Source organism: Rattus norvegicus, chromosome 1 (genome assembly GCF_021556685.1).
Source record: "Rattus norvegicus strain SHRSP/BbbUtx chromosome 1, alternate assembly SHRSP_T2T, whole genome shotgun sequence".
Taxonomy (NCBI): Eukaryota; Metazoa; Chordata; class Mammalia; order Rodentia; family Muridae; genus Rattus; species Rattus norvegicus.
The window spans coordinates 65,772,928-65,784,968 of record NC_141534.1 but is presented as its reverse complement, the minus strand read 5'-3'; positions in this window follow the sequence as shown (position 1 = coordinate 65,784,968).

Here is a 12,041-nt window from a genome sequence, read left to right as displayed (position 1 = left end):
ACTCCAGGGCACCTGAGCTCAGCTGCAAAGGCAGAAGCTGAACCACAGTGAGCAGAGGTGGCACATTTTGCTGTTTCTTTCCTTTTCTGCTCTCAGGCCTTTCAGTGAATTCTACAGATGAGGATCTTTCCTCCCAGGCTTAGTGTCTGCAGCCATGAGAGTCCTCTACAGGGGACTCCAAACCCCAGAAGAGTCTTCAGAAGGAAAGCGCTACACACTGCACTGCCCCCAGCACTCTGAGAAACAGAGACCCTTTCTGGGCTTGGGCCAGTCAGTGCTCAATAGTTAGCTTCTGGCTGCACTGGCTGCTCACAAATAACACAGCAGACTGGGTCCTGTGACCTGGCTGTCACAGACTGTGATTGAGAATTCATTTCAACTGTGTCAGCATAGCCACTCTGTTCCTTCTGGCCCCAGGTTGCACAGAGCTCCTTGTCCTCATACATGCCTCTTCCATCACTGGACCTTAATATTTAAAGTGAGCCCTACACTCAGGATGGACTTGGTTTTCTATACATCATGCCAACCTCTGTGTGAGAGGAAGTGTCTGCCTGTGTATGCATACCCCCTTATGTGCCTAGGTGTCCATGCATACCACTACCCCATGTCCTGTCAGAGGCCATCCTCTGACAGGTCCTCACGCCTGCATGTCAGACCACCTGTCTTCAAGCCCCAACCCCTCCCCACTGCACAGATGCTGAGCTTGTGGGCTTTGCTGATGCACCCAACATTGATGGGGGTTTTGGGGATTGAAACTCAATTCCTTACCCTTGGGAGGCAAGTGCTCTGCCTATCCCTGCAGCTTTGTCTCAGGTGTTTGATGATAACCTAGAGCCTTTCTGAGGATTTATGAAATCAGTGTCATCTTGATGGGTCAGTTTAGAAACACAGCTTTGTTTTTTTTTATTTTTTTTAACAGTGTACCATCAGTTTGAGGCTAATCATTCAGAATTCAATGAAAAAGTGACACCCTGAGTGTAGACATGACGACTTTGAAGCAGGAGGCATAGAAAACATTCAAAACAGAGAACCGAGGAGAGGTAAACATCTTACAGGCTTTGATTTCTAAAAGCCTTAAATCTCTCCATAGCCCACAGAAGCCAGAGCCTTGAAGCCCTTCCCAACCATGTCATGACAGGTCCTATTGTGACCTAATGAGGAGCGACTGTGAGGCGTCCCAGCCAACAGATGTTAAGCTGTTGCCAGGCCTGGATTTCTTTGAGTGCTTTGAGAGGAGGTGTGGAGTGGAGCCCTCTGCGACTTGGTTGTATCTTGTGAGCTGTGTGTGGTTGTATTGGATTTTACTGTACAGGACCACTATCACAAATGTGCCATGAGTGTCCCATACATTCAAACAACAAGCATCTTCAGTGAGAAGAGTAGCAACAAGGAAATAAAAGAAGATAATCTAGTCTCCCACAGAGCCCCATTAGAGGATCAGCCCATCTCTAGCAGGGTCCGGCACAGAGGTTTTAAGGGGTGGACCAGGAATATAGCAAATGCTCTGATAAAGCTTTGTTGCTGCTTGCCAAGGAGAAAGAAACCTCGCCTGGGGCAGAACAGAATCTCACCCCAGAAATGAGCCACAGGGAGAGTCCAGATAACAAGCAGCAGGCACAGCCCAGGTACCTTCGTGCTTTGTCCTTTCTAGTTTGCTCTATGCTGGTCCTTCCTCTGTCTCTGGTTTCCATTTTCCCCACAATTCTTACCTTGTATCTTCTCTAAGTTCTTTTATGAGGTTTCCCCAACACCAAGCCTTCTCCCTCTTCTTGATTTCTCCTCTTCCCAGCAGGGACTCAATATGAATTCCCCACTCTACAGAGTTTTCTTGTTGACCCATCCCTTCAGATGGACTCCAGCTCCCCCTTAGGCCAATAGCTCCCACAGGGTGAGGACTAGAGATTCATGGGCTCATGGACTCATCCATGGGCTACTGGTTCTAGCACATGTGGTCATCAATCACAAGTGCTGCAGAACAGAGTCTTATGTTTTCAAATGTAACATCCCACTCCATTAAGCCTTAAAATTAATAACAAGGTTTGTCACTGAATAAGTATCAACAACCTACTTTGTGGGTTATTGTTGATGGTCAGAATCCTGCATGCATGCATATTGTTTTGCATACTGATTTTTTCATTCCTAAGACCTAGCAACTGATATATTGTTACATATATATATATATATATATATATATGTAACATTTCTAAATGATTTCTTTCAAAAATCTAAATGAGAAGTAGAAGAGAAGATTTAATAAAATAATAAGGCAATCAAAGCTCCAAATGGTAATCTAAGTATTCTACCGCATAAGATTTTTGCTTAGAATAAATTGACTTTTTTTCTCTCACAGTGCCATATTGAAATTCTGTCATGTCCTGAGTATAAACAGGAGGTGATTTCAGACACATGGCCAAGGAAAAGACACCAGCAGAAGCTACAGCACCAACAGGAGAAACAGCAATAGCGCCAGCAGCATTAGCAGCAGAAGGAGGAGGAGGAGGAAGAGGAGGATTCCCCAACACCAAGCCTCCTCCCTCCTCTTGATTTCTCCTCTTCCCAGCAGGGACCCAATATGAATGATGAGTTCCACACTCTACAGAGTTGTCTTGTTGACCCATCCCTTCAGATGGACTCCATCTCCCCCTTAGGCCAATAGCTTCCACAGGCTGAGAACTAGAGGGTCATGGGATCATGGACTCTTCCATGGGCTACTAATCCATAGAGAAACGGGCCTGTAATACCAGACACTCAAAACACACAGTAGGTAGGGGGATCAGAACTTCAAGGCTAGCCTGGTCTACATCATGAGTTTAAGATCAGCTTGGCCAACTTACTGACACCCTTTTCCTAGAGGTGAGGAGGGCTAAGGCTACTAACTCAGTGGTAGAGTACTCGTGGGGAAACAGACTGCTGTCCATTGATACCTCTCCTTCCTTGCTCGGAAATACACAATGGTATTAGAAGAGTCAAAGGTTCCTGGCCTAGCATCCACTATTCTATTTGCTACATCATTAAGGGTGCAGTTTTTGGTATTTTGGTCAGGGATCAAATCTATGAAATAAAACTTAAGCAATACTCTCATTGCTGTCAGAGTGGGAGGTGGATGATAAATGCTTGCCCACCTGCGTCAGTACAAAGCTGGTTTCTTGGACTCCCTGCAAACACATCACTGCTAACTGTGTGCCTTGTATAGGCTTTTCCAGCACTGTCATAGCTTGAAAACCTTCCCTGCTATGGACCCTTGAGTGGGCACCCTGCCTTTCTCAGTCTCAGAATGGAGCAAAGATCCCCTGCTCACCTCTAGGCTCACAGGTCAGGGACCTCTTCCATCCCATAGTGAACAAGACTGGCACAGCTGCACACACCTTGGAAAAAGAATGTATTGGCAACCCTTAACAAAAAAGATGGTTCTTACTTTCTATTATGGCATTCTATAAAATACGGGTATTTCCTGGTATAATTACACATGTCATTGATTGTGTGTGTGCGTATGTTTTTTGAGGTTGGAGAGGGATATTTCATTTCTCTAAGCCCCTTCCTCAATGCTGGGTGATAAACATTGACTCTCATATAGATTTTAATAATTATACATTTATTTATATATTTTTAAGATTCGTTTATTTTTCCAACTTTTGTAGCTCTTTCTGTGTGTGTGTGTGTGTGTGTGTGTGTGTGTGTGTGTGTGTGTGTGTAATTAGATATAATACTCAGGGTCAGTAATCCTACCCTTGAGCTACCTTATAACTTTTTATGTTTTAAACAGCTTTATTATGATATCTTTGATATGTAAAGCTGATATGTGCTAGAGGTGAGCACCTTGATGTTCTTAAAGACATGTTCTTCCTCAGATACAGAACGCGTGCTGGCTAAAATCCTTGCTACTCCTGCAGATTAACCTTGTCATGCAATGAAGCAATGGGGCACATACTAAGCACACTCCCTGAGCTGCTTCCTAGGTTGGTAGCACTGGCTCCATCCCAGGCACAGCTGGAGTGGGCAGCTGTAAGGTTGAGGACCTGCACTCAGGACACTGGGCCCCAGGAGCACCTCACCTGCTGGTCATCCTGTGTACCTCTGAATGTCACTCCTGGGTTCTCACTGCCTGGCACTTAACCATAGACACCACTGTAGAACAGTCTAAGGCCAGAAGGGCAAAAACATTTTGTTATAAATTTCTACTATGGAAACATCAAATGTTGTGCTTCTTGAACAGTTTTATGAAATGAACCTGGGAGAAACGTAAGAAATATGGCCTGAAGTCTCTTCTGGAACTGCCACTCCAGCATAAGCGTCCACAGGCAGTCAGTCTCCTCTGCACTACCGTCCCCCTTGTTTTGCAACTCATGGATCTCCTTGCTTAGCTTATCCACAAGGTGCATTTGCTGTTGCTTCTCCAGCTTCTTCCTGACATCTTATTTTTATGGGTCTGGAGACAGACTCCCCAGAGGACAGCACCTCTTTTCTGATAGTTATGAACTGCAGATCCCTGTGCTCAATAGTGGGGGGCTGCTGCAGGGACTACAACACCAGAATGACTGTTTCTTGGGGCCTCTGCAGTGTGGAAGGTTTTCCTGGTTTGGTCGGTGTGGTCAAAGATGAGAAGGAAGCAAGTTCAGGGAATGAGAGTGCATCTGTCGCCCTTTCCTCTCCTGCTCCCTGTGCTTCCTCTCTGCTTCCTTGTCCAGACAGGCCTTCTATATCTCAGACCACCACTGCTGCTCCTCACTCTTTTTTCCCAGCCACCTGTGCAGACTGGGATGCTGCCTTGTTTGCAGAAGGAGGGGGGAGTGGCAAATCCACTGAAATGCCACCAATATCTGGTGTAGTGGACCTGTGGTAGAAGAGGTGGTGGACGGAGGTCTGTTCATATGGGCTGGGAGACAGTCACAGGGGTGGGCAGCACCTCTGCTGGGGTTTCCCAATGGCCAGGACCACTCTTGGTCAGAGTGGAAGCAGGGGCAACTGACTTGGAGGAAGAGTTCATGTGCTCCTGGCTGCATGTGCTAGATTCCACTGAGGACCTCTGGATCCACATATCACTGTCACACTAGAGACCCTTGCCAGCCTCTACTCAGTGGAGCTCAAGTAGATAAAACTTCCTGAAGCTCTTCCTTGGAAGGGGTAAGAGGCTGAGAAAAGAAAAGAGGAAGCTATACTACTTCAGGGACTCACCAGAGATATTAGCAAAATTTCATGCATGTTTCTTCCTCACAGAGGAGGTAACAAAAACTGGGGAATGGTTATATAACCAGACCTGACACTGCTTTATGGCTCACTGGCCAAGTAGCCAGCTGTTCCTGTGTCTACAAAGGAATAAAAAGATTTTTTCTATACACTGATGCATGCTGTTTGTGGCATTGTCACTCCTGAAATTTAGCTCCTAACTTCTGGTCTAGGTAGAGGGGTCTGTTCTTGTGAAATGTAAAGAAGTAAACAATCAGATGCTTAAAACTGCATAAAAGGCATACTTTTTCCTCAGGTATCTGTTTTACAATCTTTTAAAAAGCATTCATGGGGGTTGACACCCCGAAACAAGCTTTGCCATTTCAGGAAAAGTGTAATGGAGGGAAGAATTGTATGGTGGGTTACTGGGAAGACAGGATTGTAAAGGAAATAAATAAATGGTTTTCTAAAAAGCATGTATTTTAAATGCCCTGCTAAAAACTATAATTTTGACACTATGCTTTCAATAAAAAACATTTCACATTTTCTTATTTACTCATTTAAACTAATTATCATTTTCCCAGATTCATTAATTTAGTATTAATTTACTTGAGAAGCATAATAAAAATAAAACTGAAAAAATAAAAAGTAAAAATAAAAGCTGAGTCAGGGTCAGAAGATGATTCACAATACTGCACCTAACAGAGTGTGAATATATCTAGTAAACCGTACCATCAGATCTGATCTGTATCATGATCCAGAAGTATTTCTCAGCATCATGCACTCTCAACTAACTTCTTCCTTGAAAAGCTGAGCAAGAGCTGTGGTAGGAGCTACTACATGGGACTTTTAGGGTCTCATTTTATAAAAATAATTTATGTGTATGAGTGTTTGCCCAGCATGTGTGCACATGAATGCTTGACTGGTGTCCAAAGAACTTAGAAGAAGGTTTCAAATCCCCTGAAATTAGAGTTTTAGGCAGTTGTGAGCTAACACTGGTGTTGTAAAATACTGAACCATCTTTCCAGCCCCAGATTTTGATAACTTTTAGGAGGAGCCATATCTCAATACAGGATTACTATATGTTGGCTAACCTGGCTTGAGTCACTAGCTCTTACCTCTCTGCACCATGGAGGACAATGGCTGGGTAAGAAAGGTGGACAGGCAGTGAGAGAGGATGCCTTGATTTGCAACTTCCAGTGTAACCATGGAACTGGTTGTAGTCATGAGTTCTGCTGCCCCAGGAAGAAAATATAAAGAAACAGCGCTCACTGTCATAGAGGAGTCTATGTTCAGAATACTTGTGCTTAGGTTCCTCAGCCTGGTTGCTGTTTGGGGAAATAAACCAGACTTTCAGAAGATTATGTCCTGTCCACATCACTTATGATAATTAATTATAAAACAGGTAAATATATTCTATTCTATAACATTAACATTAAGATATTTAAAGATTTTCAAGCTCTAAGTATATGTGTACATATTTATATAATTATTTAATTAAATGTTCTATACTAATATACATTCTTATGAGTGAACCCAAAATGAGATTCATGTGCTCTAAGAACTAGGGTTATAGTGAAGGTGAGTAAACACAAAGAGCTTTTACATCACTTCTTTTTGAACTCAAATTTCAAAATTAAATGCAAACTATCACTTCAGTACACTAAAACTAACCAATTAGTTGACGCGTTTAAGTGACCAATTAGTCATACCTTTCCTGAGAAAGTCCAACCAGACTAAATTCATCCACAATGAGGAGTTGGTCATGGGCACCTAGTTGTCCAACCTGAGTACCAGAAGGGTGTAGGGAGAAAAGAAAAAAGGCAGCGTCACTGGTTGCTGCCGCTGCGGAGAGCTCATAGGCAGCACCCCACGAGCAAACTTGAGCCTCGGGACCACAGGTAAGACCAACTTTTCTGCTGCAAGAGATCTGCCTGGTGAACTCAGGACACAGAGAGGCAAAAATCCTCTAGGACCAGGCACTTCCGGGGTTTACCGAGAGTCCCAAACCCGCGGATCCCGAAACGCAGCAGCTCTCTGCTCCCGAACCCTGTGGGAGAGAGACCTCACCACCTGGTCAGGTGGGCACTCCTGAGGCTGCAGAGCAGAAGAGACCACCAACACTGCCCACCCCAGCCCACATCCCTGGCCCAAGAGGAAACTGTATAAGGCCTCTGGGTTCCTGCAGAGGAGGGCCCAGGAGCAGCAGGACCGCTGTGTCTGAGACACCGCCAGAACCTGAAGGGACAGACCAGATAAACAGTTCTCTGCACCCAAATCCCATGGGAGGGAGAGCTAAACCTTCAGAGAGGCAGACACGCCTGGGAAACCAGAAGAGACTGCACTCTGCACACATCTCTGACGCCAGATGAAAACACCAAACACCATCTGTAACCCTGGTGCACGGAAGCTCCCGGAAAGGGCGGTGCAGATCTTCCTGGTTGCTGCCACCGTGGAGAGCTCATAGGCAGCACCACACGAGCAAACTTGAGCCTCGGGACCACAGGTAAGACCAACTTTTCTGCTGCAAGAGACCTGCCTGGTGAACTCAGGACACAGAGAGGCAAAAAGTCCTCTAGGACTGGGCACTTCCGGGGTTTACCGGGAGTCCCAAACCCGCGGAACCCGGCCCGCAGCAGCTCTCTGCTCCAAAACCCCGTGGGAGAGAGACCTCACTGCCTGGTCAGGTGGGCACTCCTGAGGCTGCAGAGCAGAAGAGACCACCAACACTGCTCACCCCTGCCCACATCCCTGGCCCAAGAGGAAACTGTTTAAGGCCTTTGGGTTCCCGCAGAGGAGGGCCCAGGTGCAGCAGGACCGCTGCATCTGAGATACCACCAGAACCTGAAGGGACAGACGGGATAAACAGTTCTCTGCACCCAAATCCCGTGGGAGGGAGAGCTAAACCTTCAGAGAGGCAGACACGCCTGGGAAACCAGAAGAGACTGCACTCTGCACACATCTCTGACGCCAGAGGAAAACACCAAACTCCATCTGGAACCCTGGTGCACGGAAGCTCCCGGAAAGGGCGGCGCAGATCTTCCTGGTTGCTGCCACCGTGGAGAGCTCATAGGCAGCACCACACGAGCAAACTTGAGCCTCGGGACCACAGGTAAGACCACCTTTTCTGCTGCAAGTGACCTGCCTGGTGAACTCCAGACACAGGCCCACAGGAACAGCTGAAGACCTATAGATAGGAAAAACTACACGCCCGAAGGCAGAACACTCTGTCCCCATAACTGGCTGAAAGAAAACAGGAAAACAGGTATACAGCACTCCTGACACACAGGCTTATAGGACAGTCTAGCCACTGTCAGAAATAGCAGAACAAAGTAACACTAGAGATAAACTGATGGCGAGAGGCAAGCGCAGGAACCCAAGCAACAGAAACCAAGACTACATGGCACCATCGGAGCCCAATTCTCCCATCAAAACAAACATGGAATATCCAAACACACCAGAAAAGCAAGATCTAGTTTCAAAATCATATTTGATCATGATGCTGGAGGACTTCAAGAAAGACGTGAAGAACTCCCTTAGAGAAACACAGGAAAACATTAAAAAACAAGTAGAAGCCTACAGAGAGGAATCGCAAAAATCCCTGAAAGAATTCCAGGAAAACATAAATAAACAAGTAGAAGCCCATAGAGAGGAGTCACAAAAATCCCTGAAAGAATTCCAGGAAAACACAATCAAACAGTTGAAGGAATTAAAAATGGAAATAGAAGCAATCAAAAAGACCACATGGAAACAACCCTGGATATAGAAAACCAAAAGAAGAGACAAGGAGCTGTAGGTACGAGCTTCACCAACAGAATACAAGAGATGGAAGAGAGAATCTCAGGAGCAGAAGATTCCATAGAAATCATTGACTCAACTGTCAAAGATAATGTAAAGCGGAAAAAGCTACTGGTCCAAAACATTGGTCCAGGACTCAATGAGAAGATCAAACCTAAGGACAATAGGTATAGAAGAGAGTGAAGACTCCCAGCACAAAGGACCAGTAAATATCTTCAACAAAATCATAGAAGAAAACTTCCCTAACCTAAACAAAGAGATACCCATAGGCATACAAGAAGCCTACAGAACTCCAAATGGATTGGACTAGAAAAGAAACACCTCCTGTCACATAATAGTCAAAACACCAAACGCACAAAATAAAGAAAGAATATTAAAAGCAGTAAGGGAAAAAGGTCAAGTAACATATAAAGGCAGACCTATCAGAATCACACCAGACTTTTCACCAGAAACTATGAAAGCCAGAAGATCCTGGACAGATGTCATACAGACCCTAAGAGAACACAAATGTCAGCCCAGGTTACTGTATCCTGCAAAACTCCCACTTAACATAGATGGAGAAACCAAGATATTCCAGGAAAAAACAAATTTACACAATATCTTTCTACAAATCCAGCACTACAAAGGATAAGAAATGGTAAAGCCCAACATAAGGAGGCAAGCTATACCCTAGAAGAAGCAAGAAACTAATCGTCTTGGCAACAAAACAAAGAGAAGAATAGCACAAAAACATAACCTCATATCCAAATATAAATATAACAGGAAGCAATAATCACTATTCATTAATATCTATCAACATCAGTGGCCTCAACTCCCCAATAAAAAGGCATAGATTAACAAACTGGATACGCAATGAGGACCCTGCATTCTGCTGCCTACAGGAAACACACCTCAGAGACAAAGACAGACACTACCTCAGAGTGAAAGGCTGGAAAACAACTTTCCAAGCAAATGGTCGGAAGAAGCAAGCTGGCGTAGCCATTCTAATATCACATACAATCAATTTTCAACTAAAAGTCATCAAAAAAGATAAGGAAGGACACTTCATATTCATCAAAGGAAAAATCCACCAAGATGAACTCTCAATCCTAAATATCTGGGCCCCAAATACAATGGCACCTACATACGTAAAAGAAACCTTACTAAAGCTCAAAACACACATTGCACCTCACACAATAATAGGAGATTTCAACACCCCCACTCTCATCAATGGACAGATCATGGAAACAGAAATTAAACAGAGACGTAGACAGACTAAGAGAAGTCATGAGCCAAATGGACTTAACAGATATTTATAGAACATTCTATCCTAAAGCAAAAGGATATACCTTCTTCTCAACTCCTCATGGTACTTTCTCCAAAACTGACCATATAATTGGTCAAAAAACGGGCCTCAACAGGTACAGAAAGATAGAAATAATACCATGCGTGCTATCGGACCACCACGGCCTAAAACTGGTCTTCAATAACAATAAGGGAAGAATGCCCACATATACGTGGAAATTGAACAATGCTCTACTCAATGATAACCTGGTCAAGGAAGAAATAAAGAAAGAAAGTAAAGACTTTTTAGAATTTAATGAAAATGAAGGTACAACATACCCAAACTTATGGGACACAATGAAACCTGTGCTATAGAGGAAAACTCATAGTGCTGAGTGCCTGCAGAAAGAAACAGGAAAGAGCATATGTCAGCAGCTTGACAGCACACCTAAAAGCTCTAGAACAAAAAGAAGCAAAACACCCAGGAGGAGTAGAAGGCAGGAAATAATCAAGCTCAGAGCTGAAATCAGCCAAATAGCAACAAAAAGGACCATAGAAAGAATCATCAGAACCAAAAGTTGGTTCTTTGAGAAAATCAGCAAGATAGATAAACCCTTAGCCAGACTAACGAGAGGACACAGAGAGTGTGTCCAAATTAACAAAATCAGAAATGAAAAGGGAGACATAACTACAGATTCAGAGGAAATTCTAAAAATCATCTGATCTTATTATAAAAGCCTATATTCAACAAAACTTGAAAATCTGCAGGAAATGGACAATTTCCTAGACAGATACCAGGTACCGAAGTTAAATCAGGAACAGATAAACCAGTTAAACAACCCCATAACGCCTAAGGAAATAGAAGCAGTCATTAAAGGTCTCCCAACCAAAAAGAGCCCAGGTCCAGACGGGTTTAGTGCAGAATTCTATCAGACCTTCATAGAAGACCTCATACCAATATTATCCAAAATATTCCACAAAATTGAAACAGATGGATCACTACCGAATTCCTTCTATGAAGCCACAATTACTCTTATACCTAAAGCAGACAAAGTCCCAACAAAGAAAGAGAACTTCAGACCAATTTCCCATATGAATATCGACGCAAAAATACTCAATAAAATTCTGGCAAACCGAATCCAAGAGCACATCAAAACAATCATCCACCATGATCAAGTAGGCTTCATCCCAGGCATGCAGGGATGGTTTAATATACGGAAAACCATCAACGTGATCCATTATATAAACAAACTGAAAGAACAAAACCACATGATCATTTCATTAGATGCTGAGAAAGCATTTGACAAAATTCAACACCCCTTCATGATAAAAGTCCTGGAAAGAGTAGGAATTCAAGGCCCATACCTAAACATAGTAAAAGCCATATGCAGCAAACCAGTTGCTAACATTAAACTAAATGGAGAGAAACTTGAAGCAATCCCACTAAAATCAGGGACTAGACAAGGCTGCCCACTCTCTACCTACTTATTCAATATAGTTCTTGAAGTTCTAGCCAGAGCAATCAGACAACAAAAGGAGGTCAAGGGGATACAGGTCGGAAAAGAAGAAGTCAAAATATCACTATTTGCAGATGATATGATAGTATATTTAAGTGATCCCAAAAGTTCCACCAGAGAACTACTAAAGCTGATAAACAACTTCAGCAAAGTGGCTGGGTATAAAATTAACTCAAATAAATCAGTAGCCTTCCTCTACACAAAAGAGAAACAAGCCGAGAAAGAAATTAGGGAAACACCACCCTTCATAATAGACCCAAATACCAAAGTACCTCGGTGTGACTTTAACCAAGCAAGTAA